This window comes from Pan paniscus, chromosome 20 (genome assembly GCF_029289425.2).
Source record: "Pan paniscus chromosome 20, NHGRI_mPanPan1-v2.0_pri, whole genome shotgun sequence".
Classification (NCBI taxonomy): domain Eukaryota; kingdom Metazoa; phylum Chordata; class Mammalia; order Primates; family Hominidae; genus Pan; species Pan paniscus.
In genome coordinates this window covers 46,386,832-46,412,743 of record NC_073269.2, presented here as the reverse complement: position 1 = coordinate 46,412,743, position 25,912 = coordinate 46,386,832, and the positions used below count along the sequence as shown (strand labels likewise).

General features: G+C 43.7%; 1 protein-coding gene across 1 annotated transcript in view; it reads left to right on the top strand.

Annotated features, from left to right (window-relative positions):
• Positions 1-8,052: 8,052 nt before the first annotated feature.
• The window catches only part of LOC100978560 (zinc finger protein 780B), a 110,191-nt gene continuing 92,331 nt past the window's right edge, over positions 8,053-25,912 (top strand). Inside the window, 1 exon segment of the mRNA XM_063600266.1 lies at positions 8,053-9,776. The gene's annotated coding sequence lies outside the window, so the exon portion shown is untranslated.

Below are 25,912 nucleotides of genomic sequence, written 5' to 3'. Positions count from 1 at the left end.
GGAACCCCGCCGTGTTCCCCATTGCAGTCCTCTCCCTGCTCCCCTGGGTAGCCACTGTGCTGTCTTTTTTTTTTTTTTTTTTTGACGGAATCTTGCTCTGTCACCCAGGCTGGGTGACAGTGGCGTGATCTCGGCTCACTGCAACCTCTGCCTCCCGGGTTCAAGCAATTCTTCTGCCTCAGCCTCCTGAGTTGCTGGGACTACAGGCACGTGCCACCAGGCCTGGCTAATTTTTGTATTTTTAGTAGAGCGGGGTTTCACCATGTTGGCCAGGTTGGTCTTGAACTCCTGACCTCGTGATCTGTCCACCTTGGCCTCCAAAGTGCTGGGATTACAGGAGTGAGCCAGCACTCTCAGCCTGTGCTGTCTTTTATAGCAATCACATTTCCCAGTTCCTTCTGGTTGTCACCCCAATGTGCACCCCTATTATGTTTGTGCCCTCCAAAGTTTCTACATTGAAGCCCTAACCGCTTGTGTTATGTTTAGCTGTCTTTGGAGCTGATTCTCTAAGGAAGTATTAATAAAGTTAAATGGACATTCTTTAGGGACCCACAGAAAACCTCTGATTCCTAGAGGCCTGGGTTTTTAAAAAAATGTATTTATTTATTTTTATTTTTAAGAGACATGGTGTCACTCTGTTGCCCAGGTTGGAGTGCAGTGGTGCAATCATAGTTCACTGCAGCCTTGACCTCCTGGGCTCAAGAGATCCTCTTGCCTCAGCCTCCCAAGTAGGTAGGACAACAGATGCATGTCGCCACGCCAGCTAATTTTGTTTTTATTTTTTAGAGATGGGGTTTTGCTGTATTGCCCAGGCTGGTCTTGAACTCCTGGCCTTGAGTGAGCCTTCCATAAGGACTTGGTTTTTAGGCTCACCTGAGCCAGAAAAATGGTTCCAGACAGCCTTCTTCTGGACCTTGAAAAATAGGCATAAAATTAATTTCTTATAGGTTTCAGCTAGTGTTCATCAGGTTAAAAAAAATTTTTTTTTGGTTATTGCAGCCAAAAGCATTCCTTCCTGATAACAGCTTATAAAAACTGTCCATCAGCCAGGTGTGGTGGCTCACACCTGTAATTCCAGCACTTTGGGAGGCCAAGGCGGGCAGATCACAAGGTCAGGGGTTGGAGACCAGCCTGGCTAACATGGTGAAACTCCATCTGTACTAAAAATACAAAAATTAGCCAGGCATGGTGGCACGTACCTATAGTCCCAGCTGCTCGGGAGACTGAGGCAGGAGAACCACTTGAACCTGGGAGGTGGAGGTTGTCGTGAGCCGAGATCGAGCCACTGCACTCCAGCCTGGGCAACAGAGCAAGACTTTGTCCCAAAAAACAAACAACCTGTCCATCCAGGCAGCCTGCTTCAGGCCTGGGTTAACCATTGAATGTGTTTGCCTTTCATAAACCTCAGCCTCATCTCCGTTCTGACCACGTCCTCGCTGGCTCTATTAAGGGACACATATCCAGAACTGGTCACACTAATTCTAGTATGGTCTCGGTGTGAGTGGGATGGCTCATCTTTGATGAATTTCCTGATCTGAGCTGGAACCTTTGAGCACAGTGGCTCTCCTTTCCTTTCCTTCCACCTAATAGCTGAGGCCTTGGGCAGGCAGCTTCCACTCTCTGCGCCTCAGTTTACTCATCTTTAAAGTGGGGTTAATAACTTCGCTTTGGGATTGGCTTGGTCAACACCCTTCCAACCCCCTTCAAGCATGACTCCCTATAATGGTGGGATTGAAAAGCCCCCTTTGCAGCTAGATGTGGCTTTGTTTCTGTGTCCGCACTAAAACCACGTAAATGGAAATGTTTGCACAAGTTCCAGTAATTCACATTGCAAGGGAGATGCCATGCCCTTCTTCCTTCCTTGCTTTCATTGCCTGGAATTTACATGTGATGTCTAGAGCTCAAGCAATTGTCTTGGGTCATGAGGCAATGTGCTAGAAGTAACAGACAGTAAGTAGAAGTCAAGGTAATTCGACTTCCTGCCCCTAGGCTTTTTGCTTTATTTATTTTTATTTTATTTTATTTTATTTTTTTCAGACGGAGTTTCACTCTTGTTGCCCAGGCTGGAGTGCGATGTCATGATCTCAGCTCACCACAACCTCCGCCTCCTGGGTTCAAGTGATTCTCCTGCCTCAGGCTCCCGAGTAGCTGGGATTACAGGCATGCACCATCACACTCAGCTAATTTTGTATTTTTAGTAGAGACGGGGTGTCTCCATGTTGGTCAGGCTGGTCTCTGACTCCCGACCTCAGGTGACCCGCCCGCCTCCCAAAGTGCTGGGATTACAGGTGTGAGCCACCGTGCCAGGCTCTTTGTTTTATTTTTAGGAACAGCTCTAATAAGATAGAATTCACATATTATAAAATCCACCAATTTAAAAGATACGATTACTTAGTTTTAGCATTGAATTGGGTCATTCTTGCATTGCTATAAAGAAATACCTGAGACTGGGTAATTTGTAAAGAGGTTTAATTGGCTCACAGTTCCGCAGGTTGAACAGGAAGCATGGCAGCGTCTGCTTCTGGGGAGGCCTCAGGAAACTTACAATCACGGCGGAAGGCAAAGGGGTTGCCAGTGCTTTACATGGCCAGAGCAGGAGGAAGAGAGACGGGGGAGGTGCTACACATACACACTTTTAAACAAGCAGATCTCAAAATAATAACTCACTATCACGAGAACAGCACTGAGGGGATGGTGCTAACCCATTCATGAGAACTCCACCCCCCGATCCAATCGTCTCCCACCAGGCCCTTCCTCCAACACTGGGTATTACAACTGGACACGAGATTTGGGCGGGGACACAGATTCAAACCATATCAGGCATATTTCCAGAGTTGTGCAACCATTACCACAGTCAATTCCAGAACATTTTCATCACTCCAACAATACATTTTTTTTTTTTTGAGACGGAGTCTGGCTCTGTTGCCCAGGTTGGAGTGTGGTGGCATGATCTTGGCTCACTGCAACCTCTGCCTCCTGGGTTCAAGTGATTCTCCTGCCTCAGCCTCCCAAGTAGCTGGGATTACAGGCACCCACCACCATACCTGGCTAATTTTTGTATTTTTGGTAGAGACAGAGTTTCACCAGATTAGCCAGGCTGGTCTTGAACTCCTGAACTCAGGTGATCTGCCTGCCTCGGCCTCCCAAAGTGCTGGGATTACAGGCGTGAGCCACCATGTCTGGCCTCCAACAAGAAATTCTGTATCTGTATCCATTCAGTCACTCCCTAATCCCCCAAGTCCTTCAGTCCTAGGTAACCACGAATGTACTTTCCATCTCTGTATATTGGCCTATTCCAGATATTTCATATAAATGGAATGATATATTGTGTGGTCTTTTGTCTCTTCTTCTGCTTGGCATGTCGTTGTGGCTCAGTCATGTTGTAGTATGGATCAGTACTTCATTCCTTTTTATGGCTAATATCCCATTGGGTGGGTGTACCACATTTTAGTTTCTAACCAATTAAGCATGTCCTGAAAAATGCCATTCTGACGAAAAGAACTACTCACGGTGGCTCACGCCTATAATCCTGATACTTTGGGAGACTAAAGTAGGTGGATTGCTTGAATCCAGGAGTTGGAAACCAGCCTGGGCAACATGGTGAGACCCCGTCTCTACAAAAATTACAACAATTAGCTGGGTGCGGTGATGCGCCCCTGTAGTCCCAGCTATTTGGGAGGCTGAGATGGGAGGATCACTTAAGCCCAGGAGGTCGAGGCTGCAGTGAGCCATAATTGCGCCACTGCACTGTAGCCTGGATGACAGAGTGAGACCCTGTATGAAAAAATAAAAACAAACAACAACAACAACAACAAAAGTGCACAGACAGTTCTGGGTCAGATCTTGGCACACAGTGAGTATTATCGGGATGTGATTACTATTAGGGATTGTTTTTATTTTCTGAAAATTTTCTTTTTTCTCTTTGTTTGAGACTGTTTTACTCTGTTGCCCAGGCTGGACTGCAGTGGCATGATCTCGGCTCACTACAACCTCCACCTCCTGGGTTCAAGCGATTCTCCTGCCTCAGCTTCCCAAGTAGCTGGGATACAGGTGCGTGCTACCACGCCCGGCCAAGTTTTGTTTTTTTTGAGACAGAGTCTTGCTCTGTTGCCCAGGCTAGAGTGTGGTGACGTGATCTCGGCTCACTGCAACCTCCACCTCCCAGGTTCAAGCAATTCTGCTTTAGCCCCCTGACTAGATGGGATTACAGGCACCTGCCACCATGCCCGGCTAATTTTTTGTATTTTTAGTAGAGACAGGGTTTCACCATGTTGGCCAGGCTGGTCTTGAACTCCTGACCTCAAATGATCAACCCGCCTTGGCCTCCCAAAGTGCTGGAATTACAGGTGTGAGCCACTGCACCCAGTCAAAAATTTATTTTTTCTCTTAGAGGTGGGATCTTGGTCTGTCACCCAGGATGGGGTTCAGCAGCAGGATCACAACTCACTGCAGCCTCACCCTCCGAGGCTCAAGTGATCCTCCACCACCTCCTGAGTACCTAGGACTACAGGAGCGTGCCACTACACCTGGCTATTTTTTTAATTTTCAATTTTTTTGTGTGTGTGTAGAGAAGGGGATCTCACTATGTTGCCCAGGCTGGTCTCAAACTCCTGGCCTCAAGCCCCTCAGACTTCTGCCTCAGCTTCCCAAAGTGCTGGGGTTACCGGCTGGGATTTCAGAGCCCTGAAACATCCTTATAACAATATTATTGACTTATGATTATAAAAGTAATTCATGGTAGTTGTTGAACATTTGGAAACTACACACCAAACAAAAACAAAAAACACCCAAGTGGAAAATAAAAATCATTGTTAATTTCATTCCGATTGAGACGAATTTAGTATGTCCAAGAAAAATGAGAATGAAAGATGACGGGGGATATCCCAGGATCCACAGAGCTGTGTCGTTGATCCCAGACTGTACTGTTTATGGGGTGGATCCTGCCAGCGTCCCTGTGGGGGCAGCCTTCACAAAGAGCAGGGCGCTGTGCTCTCCCTCCCACCCCACTCCCTATGCGTGGAAGGGCTGAAGGATGGGTTTCCCACAAGAGAGCAGCTACTCCTTCGTGAGGGTAGGAATCGGGGCGCGGGGAGAACGCAGCAAGCCCACGCTCCCTCCCAGACCTTGCCAGCTCTGCCTTGAAGTCTCCTCGGACTCCTCCAAACCTCTGCAGACTCCAAAGGTGTTGGTCGTTGGCCGAAGGGCGGAGGTGTAATTCTTCCAATCCTACCCTGTGCCAGGGCTCTGCCCCTGGGCGGAAGTGTAATTCTTCCAATCTCACCCTGCGCTGGGGCTCTGCGAAGCCCTGACCCTAGTCGCCAAGGGTTTCCCAGCAGTCCCCGGCAGCCCTGCAGGAGTCAGTTTTATAAGACCTAGACCCACAAGAGACGTCCTCCAAGCCCGCCTGTTAAAGGAGTCACTGTTTCTGAAGAGCCAGCTCTCAGTGATTTCACATCTGGGAGGCTCCAGGGTTTCAGGAAGTGTGAGTCGTGATAGAAAGTTTGTGCAGATCTAAATTATACCGAGAAAGACAAGAATAAGACTGGGCATGCTTCCCTAATTTTTTTTTTTTTTTTAAATCAGGGTGAGGTGGGGGCCCTGTGCGTTAAACTGGGGTTGTATAGGTTGTGCACTGCACAAATTTGTTTGACCCAGGAGGCATGTGGAGGCTGAAATGCAACCTGTGCCCTTTCACCAGCCACACATCCTGGTGTGGAGCTGTGTCTACCCAGAGGAAGGGAGGACAGCCTTTTCCTAATTTGCACAAAGGCGTGTACAGGGGAGCTCAAGGGTCCTGAACTGGCAGTTCCAGTAGCCTTCTCTGACTTCTGGCTGGACCTACGTCCTAAGTAGCACCCACAGGTCCACGTTAGGTCTGAGACCTGAAGAAATAAAACAGCCAACAGAATGGAATCAGACCACACTTTGAGACTGTGGTAGGCTGAATAATGTGGCCTCCAAAGTTTCCATGTCCTGGCTGGGTGCAGTGTCTCATGCCTGTAATGCCAGCAGTTGGGAGGTCGAGGTGGGAGAATCACTTGAGTCCAGGAGTTCAAGACCAGCCTGGGCAACATAGTGAGATCCTGTCTCTACTAAATAAATAAATAAGCCATGTGTGGTGGCACGCATCTATGGTCTCAGCTACTTGGGAGGCTGAAGTGGGAGGATCACTTGAGCTTGGGAGTTTGAGGCTGCTGTGAACTGTGACAGCACCACTGCACTCCAGCCTGGGCAACAGAGGGAAACCCTGTCTCAAAAACAAAACAAAACAAAAAAGTTTGGGCACGGTGGCTCACACCTGTAAGCCCAGCACTTTGGGAGGCCGAGGCAGGCAGTTCACCTGAGGTCAGGATTTCGAGACCAGCCTGGCCAACATGGTAAAACCCCATCTGTACTAAAAATACAAAAATTAGTCAGGCATGGTGGTGGGTGCCTGTAGTCCCAGCTACTCGGGAGGCTGAGGCACTAGAATTGCTTGAATCTGGGAGGAGGAGGTTGCAGTGAGCTGAGATTGCACCACTGCACTCCACCCTGGGCAGCAGAGTGAGACTCAATCTCAAAAAAAACATGGCACAGTGGCTCATGCCTGTAATCCCAGCATTTTGGGAGACCGAGGCAGACTTGAGGTCAGGAGTTTGAGACCAGCCTAGTCAACATGGTGAAACCTCATCTCTACTAAAAAAAATTAGCTGGGTGTGGTGGCAGGCTCCTATAATTCCAGCTACTTGGGAGTCTGAGGCATGAGAATCCCTTGAACCCAGAGGTGGAGGTTGCAGTGAGCTGAGATTGTGCTACTGAGCTCTAGCCTGGGTGACAGGGGGAGACTTCATCTCAAACAACAACAACAACAAAAAACAACAACAAAACAAAACAAAACCAAAAAACAAAAGAAAAAGTTTCTCTTGCCCCCCAAGGCTTGGCTAAGTATTAATAATAATTAAGAAGGTTTCTACATCCTAATCCCTAGAACCTGTGAACGTTCCCTTATATGGCAAAATGGACTCTCAGATGTGATTAAGTTTGTTCAGTTGGGGAAATGATCCTGGGTTACCTGGGTGGGTCCTGAATAGAATCACAAAGATGGTTACAAGAGGGACACAGGAGAAGTTGGTCAGAGGGATGTCGATGTGACAATGGAAGCAAACATTAGAGGGATGCGGGTTTGTTTGTTTGTTTGTTTTTTGAGACGAAGTCTTGCTCTGTTGCTTAGGTTGCAGTGCAGTGGTGTGATCTCAGCTCTTTGCAACCTCCGCCTCCCGGGCTCAAGCAATTCTCCTGCCTCAACCTCCCGAGTAGCGGGGATTGCAGGTGCTCACCATTACGTCTGGCTAATTTTTATGTTTTTAATGGAGATGGGGTTTTGTCATGTTGGCTAGGCTGGTCTTGAACTCCTGACCTCAGGTGATCCACCCGCCTTGGTCTTCCTAAGTGCTGGAATTACAGGCATGAGCCACCTCGCTCAGCCAAGGGCCACTTTTGGAGAAGGAGGAGGGGGCCACGAGCCAGGGGATATGGGTGGCTAAAAAGACAAGGACATGAGGTCTTCCCTCAGTGCCTCCAGAAAGAATCAGCCCTGCCAACCACTTGACTTTAGCCCAGGGACGCTGATTACTGGCTTCTGACCTCCAGAACTATAAGAGAATAAATCTGTGTTATTTCCTTTCTTTTCTCTTTCTTGCTTGCTTGCCCAGGGAAGCTGATTGTTGGCTTCTGACCTCCAGAACGGTAAGAGAATAAACTAACTTCCTTCCTTCCTTCCTTCCTGTCTTCCTGTCTTCCTGCCTTCCTGCCTTCCTGCCTGCCTTCCTTCCTTCCTTCCTTCCTTCCTTCCTTCCTTCCTTCCTTCCTTCCTTCCTCCCTCCCTTCCTCCCTTCCTCCCTTCCTCCCTTCCTTTCTCTCTTTCTCTCTCTCTCTCTCATTCTTTCTTTCGTCTCAAATCCCTGGGCTCAAGTGATCCACCCACCTCAGCCTCCCAAAGTGCTGGGATTATAGGCGCGAGCCACCTTACCCAGCCAATCTGTGTTGATTTGGGGTTTGTGGGAGTTTTGCAGCATGGCCACTCAGTATGGAGTGCTTGGATCTGAGCTTCTCTGGTCCCTTGGCCTAGTAAAGCTCAAGGTAGCTTTGACCTATCCTAAGTGTCTTACTTCTGTTAAAACAGTTTATTCTCACGACAACCTCTAGGAGGTAGGCATTGTCATGTCTCAGTTTTATGTGTGTGGTCACAGAATCAGAGAGGTTAAGTGATTTGATTAAGGTCACACAGCTAGTAAGTGAGGGAGCCAGAATATAAATCTAGACCATTTGAATCCGGATCAGAAGTTCTCCACGTTTGATCTCACTATAATCTTTTAAGTGAGCCGGGTGTGAAGGCTCACCTGGTACCTGTAATCCCAGCACCTTGGGAGGCCAAGGCAGGAGGATCACTTGAGCCCAGGAGTTCAAGGTTGCAGTGAGCCGAGATCACACCACTGCACTTCAGCCTGGCCAACAGAGTGAGACCCTGTCTTTAAAAAAAAAAAAAAAAAAAAAAAAGGCCAGGCTTGGTGGCTCACGCCTGTAATCCCAGCACTTTGGGAGGCTGAGGTGGGTGGATCACTAGGTCAGGAGTTTGAGACCAGCCTGGCAAACATGGTGAAACCCCGTCTCTACTAAAAATACAAAAATTAGCCGGGCATGGTGGCATGTGCCTGTAATCCCATCTACTTGGGAGGATGAGGCTGGATAATTGCTTGAACCTGGGAGGTGGAGGTTGCAGTGAGCCGAGATCGAGCCACTGCACTCTAGCCTGGGTGACAGAGCAAGACTCCATCTCGGAAAAAAAAAAAAAAAAAAAAAATTCTTGCAAGTGGAGAGAGAATTGCAACCTTTGTGGCACCTTTAGACACTTCCAAAGCGTTTGTGTTTCATAGAGAATGCTTTTCTTTTTGACGTAAGTCTATTTCTTAACACATTAGAAAGAGAGTTTCTCGTGGAGGAGCTTTGTCATTGTCAGGAAATGCTGCATTTCAAGTGGTTTCACAGCTAGCATAACGTTGTAAAAGCAAAAATATATTCAAAATTATTTGACATTACAGAGGCCCAAAATAGTGCTGATCAAGATGTCTGGTACAGTTCTTTTCACAGGGTGCCCTGATTTCATCAGCCAGCATTCCTAATTTAAAATAAGGAAAACAAAGGCAAAGTCCCCAGCTTCCCAAATCTGTAGGATTATTCCTTTGTTTTCGATTCTGTGATGGTGATGATTTTTTTTTTCCCTGAAGAAATGCAGATCTCCTTATTGGTGGATCTTTTTCTCTACAAGAGGCTTTGCTTCTAATTTATTAGGTATTGATTCATATAATAAAAATCTTCCTTTTAAAAAACAAAGTACTACATTTCTTTGTTAAAAAAAAAAAAAAAACAAACCCCAGGAAGTTCTTAAAATAGGAGTTCCTGAAATTCAGCGAAACACACAAATTGTGTTATTTTAAGGCAAGCCACTTGTAACCACATCTAAGTCAAGAAATAGAATTTGCCAGCTGTTCATAAGCCTCTCCACGTGCCCTAGCCCAGGCGCCCAGGCCCAGCCCCTCCCTTCTCTCTACCAAAATTAACCCTCAGCCTGACTTTTTTTTTTTTTTTTTTTTTTTAAGATAGAGTCTCACTCTGTCATCCAGGCTGGAGTGAGGTGGCATGATCTCGGCTCACTGCTACCTCCACCTCCCAGGTTCAAGTGATTCTCATGCCTCAGCCTCACCAGTAGCGAGATTACAGATGTGCACCACCACACTCAGGTAATTTTTTTGTATTTTTAGTAGAGATGGGGTTTCGCCATGTTGACCAGGCTGATCTTGAATTCCTGACCTCAGGTGATCCGCCCGCCTGGACCTCCCAAAGTGCTGGGATTACAGGTGTGAGCCACCGTGCCTGGCCAGCCTGACTTTTATAGCAATCATCTCTGTGTTTCTTTATAGTGATTAGTTATCCAAATGTGTGTCCATAGTTTAGTTTTGCCCTTTACAACTTCTAAAATGTTATTATTATGCCTCTTTTTTCTTATTCAGAGAATGTTGAATTCTCAAAGAAAAAAAGAGAATTTTGAATTGTAGTGACATCAGCATACGTTTTGAAGTATGTGAATATATATGCATATCTGAATATATATGTGAATATATAAAATTTTAAAATATCAATATTATCACTAGTAATATGATGACTGAATATAGTTTAAGATTTTCTTATGGTGCTTTTTTTTCCAGGAGGATATATATACCCCATTAGGGATTTATGTCAAATTAATATATCTTAAATTACTTTAAGACATTGTTTTAGCCTGGGCAACATAATGAGACCCCGTCTCTATAAAAAGTAAAAAATTAGCTGGGCGTGATCACACACGTCTGCAGTCCCAGCTACTCTGGAGGTTAAGGTGGGAGGATCACTTGAGCCCAGGAAGTGGAGGCTGCAGTGAGCTGTGATCATACCACTGCACTCCATCCTGGGTGACAGAACAAGACCCTGTCTCAAGAAAACAAAAAACCAAAACCATTGTTTTGTGGGTGATTGAGTCCCAATTGCAAAAATTGTTTTGACATTCCATTTACTTGGAAAATATAAACCAATGAACATATGTATTCATTTTCCTCTCTATTGAGCAAAAGGTACATCCTGTTCATACCAATTTGCACTTTGGTTTTTTCACTTAACTACATCTTGGAGGTGACTATATATGTGTGTACACATGGGCCGGGTGCGGTGGCTCACGCCTGTAATCCCAGGACTTTTGGGAGGCTGAGGTGGGCGGATCACTTGAGGTCAGGAGTTCAAGACCAGCCTGGTAAAAATGACAAAACCCCATCTTTACTAAAAATACAAAAATTAGGGCGTCATGGTACGTGCCTGTAGTCCCAGCTACTAGGGAGGTTGAGGCAGGAGAATGGCTTGTATCCTGGGAGGCGCAAGTTACAGTGAGCTGAGATCGTGCCATTGCACTCCAGCCTGGGCGGCAGAGCAAGACTCTGTCTCAAAACAAAACAAAAAAAAGTCAAAAAAACAAAACAAAAAACACGTGTGTACACACTTGTACATACACACACATCACATATATATGTAATCTTAATATATCTTACTCATTTTCACAGCTGTACAGTGCTCTGTATTTGTGGATATAGCATAGTTGACTTAAGCAGCACCCTCTTCATGGCTATTGCAATAGTTTCCAGTTTTTTGCTATCATGCATAGGGCTCCAGTGAAGAGGCACGTTCATATGAAGTTTCCTATTTCTGTCTGTGTCTTTGGACCTAATTCCTAGAAGTAGGATTGCTGAGTCAAAGGGCAAATTCACTAGATATTGCCAAATTCTCCTCCATGGAGGTTTTATCTTTTTATATTCCATCAGTAAAATGGAAGAGTCCCTGTTTCCCCACAGCGTTGCCAACAAGAGGGCTGTCCAACATTTGGATTTTTGCTAATCTGTTAGGTGAGAAATAGGATCTCAAGGCAGTTTTAATTGTGTTTCTTTTATTATGAGTGAGGTTGAGCTTTAGTTTATTTTTTATTTTTTGAGACAGGCTCTTGCTTTGCCAGTCAGGCTGGAGTGGAGTGGTGCAATCTCGGCTGGCTCATTGCCACCTTCGTCTCCCAGACTCAAGCGATTCTCCTGCCTCAGCCTCCTGAGTAGCTGGGATTACAGGTGCATGCCACCATGCCTGGCTGCACCATGTTGCCTGGCTGCAACATGGCATGCACCATGCCATGTTGGCCAGGCTGGTCTTGAACTCCTGACCTCAGGTGATCTGCTTGCCTCAGCCTCTCAAAATTCTGGGATTACAGGTGTGATATTTTATTTTTTATTTTTTGAGACAGGGTCTTACTCGGTCACACAGGCTGGAGTGCAGTGGTGCAATCATAGCTCACTGCAGCCTTGAACTCCTGGGCTCCAGCAGTCCTCCCATCCTCCCACCTCAGCATCCTGAGTAGCTGGGATCACAGGTGTGTGCCACCATACTCAGCTAATTTATTTTATTTTATTTAGAGACAAGGTTTTGTCATCTTGCTCAGGCTGGTCTTAAACTCCTGGGATCAATCAATCCCCTCACCTTCCCTTCTAAAGTACTGGGATTACAGGGATGAGCCACTGTGTCTGGCTATTTTTATAAATTTAGGTGGCATTTGCATTTTTTAACGTGAACTCTCTGTTTATGTATCTTGCCTGCTTTCAATAGGTTTCTTGTTTTTTTTTCCTCTTAATTTTTAGACACTGTTTATATTTTAGGGATTTTAACTCTTTCTCTTCTGTGATATAAGTGGTAAATATTTTTCTTATTTTGTCATCTGTAGTCATTGGTTGTGTATGGCTTATTTTGTGGCCACGCAAAAGGTTTTTGTTTTTTTTGTTTGGTCATTTAACAAAATTCTCTTTTATGGCTTCTGGATCTTGAGTAATAGTTTGGAAAATTTACACCCTCCCCGGTCATGAGGGAACTCACCAGTGTTTTATTATCTGTGAGGCTGTGTTTTTTCATTTAGATCTTTGATATGTTTAGGATTTAATCTGGTATATGGGGTGGGAAATGCATTCAAGCTTCTTTGTTTTCACGTGGTCATCTAGTTGCTTCTACACTACTAAATTAAAACCTTTTCTAAAGTCCCTTCCTGAATTAGAAATTACTACATCATCATATAAATCTCCATCAGCAATTGCTTCTGTCTTTGGATTTTCTAACCTTCTCTTGATCTGTCTGCTTATTCATGCATCAGTAACACATTTTAAAATATTGTTCTTATTTACTTTTTTTTTAGCTCCAACCATGGCAAGGACGCATATTGTTTTATTTTTATTGTATTATTTTTATTATTTTTGATTTTTTTGATACAGAGTTTTGTTCTTGTCGCCCAGGCTGGAGTGCAATGGTGCGAACTCGGCTCACTGCAACCTCTGCCTCCCGGGTTCAAGGGATTCTCCTGCCTCAGCCTCTCGAGTAGCTGGGATTACAGGTGCCTGCCACCATGCCCAGTTACTTTTTGTTTTTTTAGTAGAGATGGGGTTTCACCATGTTGGCCAGGATGGTCTCGAACTCCTGACCTCAGGTGATCCACCCGCCTCGGCCTCCCAAAGTGCTGGGATTATAGGCATGAGCCACCACGCCTGGCCACTTGTATTGTTTTAAGTATTTGGTAGAGCTACTGCCTAAGTTGTTGGTGGCAGCCACGGCTGGTACTGCTTCTTTCTGGGTCTGGGGCAAAAAACAAAACAAAACAAAACAAAAAAACACACACACATACACACAAAAACCCTTGATGATATCTGTATTGGGATTGCAATAAATTTGTAAACAAACTCAGAGGCAATTGAGTTCATGATGCTGGCAGCCTGCTTCTATCCTTGGAATTCTGGTGCCATCTAGTCGCCATTATGTGCAACAACAACTTTCTGAATTTCAAAAAGAAAATCTGGGAGGTCAAAGCAGTAAACATTTATTGTCTCACACACTGTTTGTGGGTCAAGTATTTGAGAGCGGCTTATCCACATGGTTCTGGTTCAAAGACACTGGCCTGGGGTTCAGTCATCAGAAGGGTTTAAAGGAACTGGAGAATGCCCTTCCAAGGGGGCTCACTCACACTCCTCTGGGTCCACTTGCTCTGGGGGAAGCTAGGCCAACGTCATGGGGACTGTGGGGAGGGCCAGACAGTGAGCAAGTTAATGCAGAGAGTGAGGTGGAAGCTGTAATGCTAGATAATTTTAGACTTGCAGAAAAGTGCAGATAGTATAGAGAGGTCCCGCATATCTCTCATCCTGTTCCCTCTATTGTTATTAGCATAGCACAGTGATCAAAACTAGGAAATTAACATTGGTATCACAGTATCAACTAAACTACCAATCTTATTTGAATGTTAACACTTTTTCTATTGATGTCCTTTTTTTTTTCTTTTTTCTGTTCCAGACTCCCATATTGTGTTCAGTTGTTGTGTCTCTTCTAGACAAGAACATTTCCTCTGTATTTGCTTGTGTTTCATGACTTTGACACTTTGCTTTTTTAAGAGGCAGGGTCTCTTTCTGTTGCCCAGGCTGGAGTGCAGTGGTGAAATCATAGCTCACTGCAACCTTCAACTCCTGGACTCAGAGGATCCTCCTGCCTCAGCCTCTTGAGTAGCTAGGACTACAGCCACATGCCGTGATGCCCAGCTAATTTTTTTTTCGGGAAGGGGTCTCACTATGTTGCACATGCCGATCTTGAATTATTGGCCTCAAGCAATCCTCCTGCCTCAACCTCTCAAAGCTTTGGGATTATAGGTGTGAGCCACCATGCCCAACTGACTTTGACACTTTTGAATGGTACTGATCAGTTAGTTTATAGGATATCCCTCAATTTGGGCTTGTCTGACATTTTCTCATGACTGGACTAAGGTTATGAGTTTTTGCCAAGGACACCACATAAATGATGTTGTGTCCTTCTCAGTGCATGATATCAGGAGGCACCTGATGTCAGTGTATCTTATTGCTGGTGATGCTGACCTTGATCACTTAAATTGCTGTATGCTGCACATCTCCACTGTAAAGTTACTATTTTCCCCTTGGTAATCAAAAACTATCTTGAAGGAGATCCTTTGAGACTATACAAGTCTTTTTCCTTCTCAAACTTGTGCCCACAAATTTTAGCATCCATTGGTGGATCTTGTCTGCAACAGTTATTGCTGTGACATTTGACTAATGGTAATTTTTCATATTCCTTTCTCCTTTTTCATTTATAAATTGTAAATCTACTGAAAGATAGAACCATCCCTTCTCCTCATGTATTTATTTTTTTATTTCGATCCATGCAGAAGTGTGATTTATTTATTTATTTATTATTTTTCAGGTGGAGTCTTACTCTGTCACCCAGGCTGGAGTGTAGTGTTGTGATCTCTGCTCACTGCAACCTCTGCCTCCTGGGTTCAAGCGATTCTCATGCCTCAGCCTCCTGAGTAGCTGGGATTACAGGTGTGTGCCACCACACCTGGCTAATTTTTTTTTTTTTTTTTTTTTTTAGTACAGACAGGGTTTCACCATGTTGGCCAGGCAGGTCTCAAACTCCTGATCTCAAGTGATCCACCCGCTTTGGCCTCCCAAAGTGCTGGGATTACAGGTGTGAGTCACTGCACCTGGCCCAGAAGTGTGGATATTTATTTTATTCTATGGATTAAAACCTGATATTGAGAGACTTACATTTTCGACAGTCTGCTGGGTATGAAATGGTATGCCATTGTGGGTTTTCCCTTTCTTTTTGTGGAGAGCAGAGTCTTGCTATGTTGCCCAGGTGGGTCTTGAACTCCCGGGCTCAAGCGATCCTCCCACCTCAGCCTCCCTAAGTGTTGGGATTACTGGTGTGAGCCACCGTACCTGGCCTCATTGTGTGTTAATTAGAATATTCTGAATACTGATGAGGTTGGGCATCTTTGGCCTTTCCTACTGTGGCCTCTATGAAGTGCTTTTAAAAAATCCTGCTCTTGCCTCTCCAGGTCAGGATGTTAGGCTCACTGGACAGAGAAGAGTCTATTTTTTTGGGAAGTTGGCATGAAATACTTTAAGAACCTGTTAATAAGGTAAATGTAACTTCTAGGCTTTGCATAACCGTCTATATGCTGTTGAGGGCTGTTGCTGTTTGAGTTCTCTGGAAGCAGACACTAAGATGCAGTTTGGGGTGCAAGAGACTTATTAGGGGTTGACGCCTGTGGAAGGGAGAGGGGAGCCAGGGTTGAGCAGATGGAGAATTTGAATTAGACGTAGCACAACCTTGGCCATGGTCAACCCTGCAAGAGCTCTGCAGCATAGATAGCTGCTATGGTCTCAATGTGTCCCCCACAATTCGTGTGTTGGAACCTTAATCTCCAATCCAACAGTGTTGGGAGGTGAGACTTTTGGGGTGTGTTTAGGTCATGAAGGCTCCACCTTCGTGAATGGATTAATGGTATTATAAAAGGGCTTGATGAAGGGAGTTTATCCTTTTTTGCCCTCCGCCTTCTACCAGTGTTCCTCCCCTCCGGAGGACACAGTGTTCAAGGCACCATTTGGAAGCACAGATAAGACCCTCATTAGACACTGAGTCTGCTAGCGCCTTGATCTTGGACTTCTCAGCCTCCAGAACCATGAGAAAATAAATGTCTGTTCTTTGTAAATTACCCAGTCTCGTGTATTCTGTTTTAGCCGTACAAATTTATGAAGAGAATAGCTTATTAGACTTGTTATCTGTTTGGCTGAGATTGCTGGGCCTTATATTCCTTACTGGGGCTTTCCCCGGAAAGGTATGCATTTGGGCAAGGCAGCTCTCTGCAATTGAGGCTGGTCCTGAAGGACTTGATAGCAGAAAGTTGTCTGCTGACAGCACTCCCAGTGGCTGAAGCAGCAAATCCTGCTTGGAAGAGGGATCTGGACAGGGTATCTCTGTATCCACCGTTAGTCCCAAACTTATATTGGCACTGCAAACCTCTCCTCTGAATTCTGCACTTGAATGTTTAATGGGCTCTCAAATTACTTGTATCCAAAGCTGAGATCCTGATCTTCCGTCCCAAACCTGCTTATCCTGCAGGCTTCCCCGTCTCAGTTAACAGCACCTGCATCTTTTCCTTTGCTTAGGCTGAAATCTTTGGAGTCATCTTTGACAGACTCCTCTCTTTCTTCCGTATGCCATGTCTGATATGTCGGCAAATCCCATTGGCTTTATCTGTGAAGTATTCCACATGCAAACACCTGGGCCAGGACACAGATCACCTCTTCCCTGGGATATTGCAATAGTTTTCTAACTGGACTCTCTGCTTCTATCCCTTCCCTGTGAAGTCATTCTCCTGTTGAAATGCAAATCAGATCCTGTTTCTTCTCTGCTTATTACTGGCAGTGGCTTCACAGTCACTACAAGTAAAACCTTCACAGCCGGCAGCGTGGCTTCTTCTCTCCTCTTTGACCTCTGCCTTGTCCTTACATCTTCTCTCTCTTATAAGAATCCGGTGATTAGATTGGGCACACTGGATAATTCGGGATAATCTCTCCATCTCAAGATCCTTAATTTCGGCCAGTCCAGTGGCTCATGCCTGTAGTCCCAGCACTTTGGGAGGCCAAAGTGGGTAAATTGCTGAGCCTGGGAGGTCGAGGCTGCAGTGAACCAGGATGGTACCACTGCACTTCAGCCTGGGTGACAAAGCAAGACTTTGTCTCAAAAAAAAAAAAAATCCTTAGCTTCATATGTGCAACATCCCTATTGCCATGTAAGGGAAACTGCAGTATATTCCCAGGTTCTGGGGGTTAGGATGTGAACATCTTTGGGGACCGTTATTCAGCCTACCCCAGAGGTTGAGTGTGGACTTCTTGGCAAAAAATTCACCTCGTCTTGTGCATCCTTCAGACCCTCCAAGTTACAGTATAGTATGGTTAAAAATGTGAACTGGCTGAATTCAAATCCTGGCTTTGACAAAGCCTGACACCCTAGGTGTATGACTTTGGGCAAAGTATTTCTTTGTACTTCAATTTCCTCATCTGTAAAGTGGATTAATAGTAATACCCAGGGTGGCTGTGAAGATTAAATGAATTGATGCATACAAAATACTGAGGACACCCCTAGCACATAATATGTGTTCAGAAAAATGCTCCGAAGTTGACGTGTTGTTTCCAGGAAGATCTGATGTAGTCAAGGAGATACGTTTAAGCCATATGCTTAGTGAACAAAGCACCCACTTTGTCCCAGTTCAGTGTTTCTAGCAGAGGGAGGGAAAGAGTAACAACAACCAATGGTAACTGAAACTTGTACCTGAAGGGCATACGTTTGAGTCTGGAAGTAAAATGTGAGGTGATGGCAAAGAGCAGGGATATTTGGATCACATCAACAGTTTGGAAGTCAGCTCCATCCTGTGTGATCTTGAATGAGTCACTTCACCTCTCTGAGCCTCAGTCTCTTCATCTGAGAAATGGTGCTAGCCCAGCACTTAGCCCCCTGGAATTGCGGCAAGGATGAAAACTGCTTCATGCAGGCCGGGTGCGGTGGCTCACGCCTGTAATCACAGCAGTTTGGGAGGCTGAGATGGGTGGATTACCTGAGGTAATCAGAACTTGAAGATTTGGAGTATTCTTAGCCTATGCATATTGTAAAAAATGAAAAAGCATGTTCTGAGAGAGTACCAGGTGTCTGCCTGGAAAATCATGTGATGAGAAGAACATGGGTACAACTCATGGTTTTTATCAGCCATCTTGGCAGAAACCAGAAATAGAGATGAGATTTTACCAGAAGACATGCTGCCAGCTTCAACGAAAGGGCCAGAGGTGGGACAGAATAAGGGAGAGTTGTCTCCTTCTGGATTTCAAGGGGTGGGGCTATATCTTCCTTGGTTTCAGTGGGCTAGGCTGCCTCCACCCAGAGCTTTGGAAGTGGACCCGCAAGGTCATGGGAATCGGGCCTCCACTCAAGACTGTGGGGGTGAGGCTGCTGCCCCAGTGGGCTCAGAGTTCAAAGCATCAAGCCAAAGAGGATTATTCTTTTTTTTATTTTTATTTTTTGAAATGGAGTCTCACTCTGTAGCCCAGGCTGGAGTGCATTGGCACGATCTCGGCTCACTGAGATCTCTGCCTCCCTGTTTCAAGTGATTCTCCTGCTTCAGCCTCCCGAGTAGATGGGATTACAGCACCTGCCACCATTCCTGGCTAATTTTTTTTTGTATTTTTGGTAGAGACGGGGTTTCACCATGTTGGCCAGGGTGGTCTCGAACTCCTGACTTCAAGTGATCCGCCCACCTTGGCCTCCCAAAGTGCTGGGATTACAGGCTTGAGTCACCGTGCCTGGCAAAAGGAGCTTTAAGATCTTCTTGAGCTTTAAGATCTAGTGGAATTTACCTTGCTAGATTTTGGATGTAGTTGGGACCTGTTGCTTCTTTCTTCTTTCCAATTTCTCCCTTTTGGAATTGGAATGTCTATCCTATGCCTGTCCCACTATTGTATTTTGGACACATGTGACTTGTCTGGTTTCCTGGGTTCACAGGTTTCAGAGGAATTTTGCCACAGATGAGTCATACCTTGAGTCTCACTCATACCTGACTTAGATGGGATTTAGATGAAACTTTGGACTTAGAATTGATGCTGGAATGGGTTGAGACTTTTGAAGGTGTTGGAATGAGGGTGAGTGTATTTTGCATGTGAGAAGTACATGAATTCGGGGGACCCATAGGATGAGGGCTATAACTGAAAAGTGTTCCCCCCAAATTTCTATATTGAAGCCTAACCCACAGCGTAATGTATTTGGAGACTGGGCCTTTAAAGACGTAATTAAGGGCTGAGCATGGTGGCTCATGCCTGTAATCCCAGCACTTTGGGATGCCATGGCAGGTGGATCACTTTAGGTCAGGAGTTCAAGACCAGCCTGGCCAACATGGTAAACCCCGTTTCTACTAAAAATACAAAAAAAGTAGCCAGGCATGGTGGCACACGCCTGTAATCTCAGCTACTCGGGCATACTCCAGCCTGGGCAACAGAGCAAGACTCTGTCTCACCAAAAAAAAAAAAAAAAAAAAAGTAATTAAGGTCAAGTGAGGCAATAAGGGTGGGGCCCTAGTTCAATATTAGCGATGCCTTCATATGAAGAGGAAAAGCCACCCGGAGTGTGTAAGTTCAGAGGAAAGGCCAAGTGAGGACACAGTGAGAAGGTGGCCACATGCAAGTCAAGGAGAGGCCGCAGAAGAAACCAAAACCTGCTGATACCTTGATCTTGGACTTTTAGCCTCCAGAACTGCGAGAAAACAAATATCTGTATTTTTTAAGCCACCTAGTCTGATATTTTGTTATGGCTGCTGGGCTAACTAATACAAGTGGTGACCTTTAGGGGTCAGGGTCAGGAAACTTTCACTATTGTTTTCCATAATTAATTAACACATAAAGGGATAAGAATGGGGGTAATTTACTTTCTTTTTCTTATTATTTATTTATTTATTTTTTGAGACAGAGTTTTGCTCTTGTTGCCCAGGCTGGAGTGCAATGGCACGATCTCGGGTCACCGCAACCCCTGCCTTCCAGGTTCAAATGATTCTCCTGCCTCAGCCTCCCGAGTAGCTGGGATTATGGGCATGTGCCACCCACACCTGGCTAATTTTGTATTTTTAGTAGAGACGTGGTTTCTCCATGTTGGTCAGGCTGGTCTTGAACTCCTAACTTCAGGTGATCCACCTGCCTCGGCCTCCCAAAGTGTTGGAATTACAGGTGTGAGCCACCATGTCTGGCCTCTTTTTTTTTTTTCCTGTTCTTTGTGCCCTAAGTGATATTTTTCATAACAGCTCTAAAAGGCTGTGCTATTATTATTTTCAACACTCTCCAAATGTAGCTAACACATGGGAAAGTGGGTTCCAACTTCCCCTTCTAATGTCTAGGATATGATAGAAGCAAGAATCCATTCTTTTCTGTCCTGCAATCATGTCGCCATATCTCAATAAAGGATCAATAAATTCCTCAGTGATATTTCATTGCTATGCTTACCCCTTGTTATAGAGTGCTAAGACTATAAATTTACGCAGCCACTCAGAAAAGAAAGCTTGGTGTCTAAAGTACTGTCTGATGAAAAATGTAATAGACAAATACTACTGCACAGGGGTACATCAACTCACCTTCAGAAAGGGGATTGGGTCCATAAATAATTTTAAAGTTCCAACTTTTGGCCCTGGGGGAGCAATCTTTGCATGAAAATTTTTGCAAGTTACGGTCCTATGGTGCTTTGCCTTCTCTACATTATAATGGTGCTATATTCAAGATCCAGAACCAACCACATCTGCCACGTGTATCTGAGAGTTTGTGGGGAAATCACTTCTCTTTACTTTTCTGATTAAATTCCCAGCCACACAAATCTTGCCAGTCATGGTAGAGAAATATTGGACCATTAAAGACCAGGTCAAAATGCTAAATACTTCAAAGCTCTCTGATAAAACAAAACAAAACAAAAACAAAAACCAATATGGTTTTTTCTATCCTTCCTTTCTTTTTCTGTAGGAGTGAGAACCAGTACTGCAGTAAACATTTTCTTAATTCCAAATGATTTAATGATCTGGATGGTATATTTTCGGTCGCTTATCTCTTCCTTATTCTGGGTTTTGTAGGTTTTTTTTTTTCCTATATCAGGGATCATAATCCATTTCTTTTGACCATGGGTCTTGGGGTAATTACTTTACAGCTTGGGAATTTAGTTAATCTGAGCAGAGCTCTGGGTCTTCTTTTCTTAATCTTCATAATCTTTCCTAACATGGGCCTTGACATCCAACAGCCTGTTAATTCTAAGGTAATCACTCCTCTTCAGGCAGCTTCTAAGTGCCTGCTTTAAATCCTATTTAATTGGACAAGATGTTGTAAATTCACTTACTTCTTTGTAACAGACACACAACAGAAGCTGAATCAGGCTGATTAAAAATACAAAGAGTTTATTTTTTTTTAAAAGAGTTCCTTAACAAACCATTGAGAGTCGAAGCCCCCCAGAACAATGTTCAAAACATGACAATGAAATGGTCTGATGAGCCAGGTGCGGTGGCTCAAGCCTATAATCCCAGCACATTGGGAGGCCGAGGCGAGTGGATCACCTGAGGTCGGGAGTTCCAGACCAGCCTGGCCAACATGGCGAAACCTCGTCTCCACTAAAAATACAAAATTAGCCAGGTGTGGTGGTGTGCGCCTATAGTCCCAGCTACTCAGGAGGCTGAGGCAGCAGAATCGCTTAAAGCCGGGAGGTGGAGGTTTCAGTGAGCTGAGATCACACCCCTGCACTCTAGCCTGGGTGACAGAGTGAGACTCTGTCTCAAAAATAAAATAAAATAAAATAGTGAATTCTCTAAACACAAAAAGGTGTCCATGTGCTAAGTACCCCTCCACCCCCTGCGCAAAAGAGAGACATATCTATACATTTTATTTAAGGTTGTCTCTGGAAGATCTATAATTAAGATGATAAAGTCTTTCACAGGAAATATCCAGGGCAACTGCATGCATGCAATTATAATTAATGACAGAATAGTCTCTTGCATTTCTAATCAATCAATTAATTATGTATTCAGCACCCTGGCCTCAGGACTAGTTATAGAAGTGGTGACTATAGCAGCCATGTTTTATATTTGCTAATTGCTTATTTTTAAAAATAAATTATTTATTTATTTCTTTATTTTGAGACCAGGTCTTGCTATTTTGCTCAGGCTGGTCTTGAACTTGGGCTCAAGTGATCCTCCTGCCTTTTATGTAGCTGGGGATTACAGGTGCGTGCCACCACATCCCGCTACTAATTATTTCTTTAACACATTTCTGCAGCCTTTTATGAAGACCTCTGATGGAAATATGGCTGAATTGACAGTAGATTTTTTTTTTCATCCGGACAAAGATCAAGTGCAATTACTGCAGTTGTGGCAACAAAGAGCGTTCTCCTTCCTTTCATGCTGTGTCTTTAGCTCTTTGGTTAAAAACCTGGGTTGGCTGGAATCCCCCATTCTAAAGAGCAAGTGAGGAGCAAATAGATTGATCTCTGCCAGCTGTTTTTCATTTTCCCTCCTAGGTCCACCCTTTACCTTTCTCCACTCTATTATGTGCCCAGGAGGCTGGCTTGTGTAGATTACATCAGTGGACTCACCTCTTGGCTTTGGATGAGGTCAGTGAATGGGAGGCTTCAGCAGAGGATGAAAGGGTAGATGCAATGATGTCAGAGCATTCATTCCTCCAGCCCCTCTCTGCCAGGCTGTCTTGGGTCTTGCTGTATCCTGGGCTTTGGTAACCATTTTCTCCTCAACTCCTTCTGGTCTAGGAGGAGGGGCAATGGCTATCGGTGCTGCTAGCTTCAAATAGTTTGCTATCCCTTGTTGGTTTCCCTTAACCCCGTCCATACATTTCTGTAAATACTCTCTTTATTAAATTATTCTTGCTGGGCATGGTGGCTCATGCCTGTAATCCCAGCACTTTGGGAGGCTGAGGCAGGCAGATCACTTGAGGTCAGGAGTTCGAGACCAGCCTGGCCAACATGGCGAAACCTCATCTCTACTAAAAATACCAAGATTAGCTGGATGTGGTGGCAGGTGCCTGTAGTCCCAGATACTCGGGAGGCTGGAGTGAGAGAATCGCTTGAACCTGGGAGGTGGAGATTGCAGTGAGCCAAGATTGCGCCACTGCACTTCAGCCTGGGTGACAGAGTGAGACCCCGTCTCAAAAAAATTTTTTTTAAATAAATAAAAATTAGAAAAAATAAATAAATTATTCTTCATTTCCCCTTTGAAGGTGCATCCCCAGTAAACTATCGCAAGAACAAAAAACCAAACACCGCATATTCTCACTCATAGGTGGGAATTGAACAATGAGAACACATGGACACAGGAAGAGGAACATCACACTCTGGGGACTGTTGTGGGGTGGGGGGAGGCGGGAGGGATAGCATTGGGAGATATACCTAATGCTAGATGACGAGTTAGTGGGTGCAGTGCACCAGCATGTCACATGTATACATATGTAACTAACCTGCACATTGTGCACATGTACCCTAAAACTTAAAGTATAATAATAATAAAAAAAACTACAATCCTCAAAAAACAAAAAAAAGAAGGTGCATCTCGGTTTTGTCAAAATTCTCACCAATAGAAACACCAATATGACCCAAGTAAATGTCCATTCTTTTAAATATGAATTAATTCGATAAGCATTTATCAGTATTTATACAGAAAATGTTGAATCATGTCAATAGAGAATATTTACCTTGGCATTTTCCCAATTAAACAGATTCTCTAGAAAAAAGTTAAAGTAACAATCAGAAAAAAAAAAACAAGAAAAGAAACAAGAGAAGACTTCTCTCATAGCTCTCAATATATATTTCTTAGCAAAGCACCTGGGAAATATTAATCACTTTATTGTGCACATAAGGACTTTGTTGCTGAGAAATCATCTTTTTCAATTCTGTAACGTCCCAAAATTGTTTCTGTGCTTCTTGTTGGTGGAGACCATATCATGTTCATTTTAAATAACAGCTTTATTGAGATATAAGTAACATAACATAAAATGCATACTTTTATAAAAGTGTACAATTTAGTGGTTTTTAGTATATTCATAAGGTTATGGAACCGTCATCACTGTCCAGATTTAGAACATTTTAATCATCCAGGGAAACACATTCGGTCTGTCATTATTGAGTATGATTTTAGCTGTGGGTTTTCTTCTTTTCATACAGGGTCTCGCTTTGAGGCCCAGCTTGGAATGCAATGGCACAATCATGTCTCACTGCAGCCTCAACTTCTGCACTCAAGCAATCCTCCCACCTCGGCCTCTCACCTCAGCCTCCTGAGTAGCTGAGACCACAAGTGCATGCCACCATGCCTGGCTATTTTCTTTTAATATATTTTTGTAGAGATGCAGTCTCACCATGCCGCCCAGGGCTCAAATGACCCTCCTGCCTCTGCCTCCCAAAGTGCTGGAATTACAGGCATGAGCCACTGCCTCTGGACGTTCTTCATATATGATCATTATCATGTTGGGGGAAGTTCCCTTGTGTTCTTAATTTGTTGAGTATTCTTGTGATGAAACACTGTTGGATTTTGTCAAATGATTTTTCTGCATCAACTGATATGATCTTGGGTTTTTTTCCTTCATAATATTAATGTGTATTACATTGATATTTCTATGTTTAACAATTCTTGCATTCTGGTGATAAATCCCACTTGTTCATAGTGAATAGTTATTTTAATATGCTGCTGAATTTGGTTTGCTAGTATTTTGTTGAGGATATTGACGTCTATCTTCCTTAAGGATGTTGGCTTGTAGTTTTCTTTTAGTATCTTTGTCTGGCTGTTGTATCAGCATAATGCTGGCCTCTTAGAATGAATGAGGTAGTCCTCCCTCTTCTTCAATTTTTGAAAGAATTTGAGAAGAGTTGGTGTTAATTCTTCTTTAAATGTTAGGTAGAATTCCCCAATGAAGGTTTCTGGTCCTGAGATTTTCTTTGGAGGGGTTTAATAAAGTGTTTTTAAAAAAATTATTGATTCAATCTCCTTACTAGTTATAGGTCTATTTAGATTTTCTGTTTCTTCTTGCATCAGTTTTGGTAGACTGTGTGTTTCTAGGAATTTATCCATTTTATCTAGGTTATCCAATTTGTTGGTGTACAACTGTTCCTAATATTCTCTAATAATCCCCTTTATCTCTGTAAAATTGGTAGTAATGCTCTCACTCTCCCCTCTCATTTTAGTAATTTGAGTTTTCTTTCTTTATTTTCTTAATCTAACTACAGGTTTGTCAATTCTGTTGATTTTTTTCAAAGAAACAATTTTAGGTTTGTTGATTTTTCTCTATTGTATTTATTCTGTATTTTGTGTATCTCTGGTCTAATCATTATTATTTCCTTTCCTATGCTAGCTTTAGGTTTAGCCCACTTTTCTTTTTCCAGAGTCTTAAGGTGTAAAGTTAGGTTATTAATTTGAGATCTTTTCTCCTTTTAATGTAGTCATTCATAGCTATAAATTTCCCTCTAGTAATGCTTTCCCTGCATCCCATAAGTTTTAGTATGTTGCATTTTAATTTTAATTTGTCTCAAGGCATTTTCTAATTTCTCTTTGCTGTCTTTTTCGACCCTTGGCTGTTTAAGAGTTTGAATAATAACAACTTAGTTTCAATAGAGTACAAACACTGCTCTTATTCATTTCTCTTCTTTCTCCTTCATCTTGTTATTCTCATAAGTTATATCTTTACACACTGAATTCTCATTAACATAGACAATAGAACAATAACATAATTATTGTTCTATGTATTTGTCTTTTACATCACAAAGGAAAAGAGAAGAATTACAATAAATTGTATTTTGTATTTACCTGTGTAGTTACCTTTACCAGTGTTCTTTATTTCTTCTAATGGCTTCAAGTTCCTGTCTAATATCCTTTTATCTCAGCCTGAAGAGTCCCTTTGACATTTCTTGTAGGGCAGGTCAA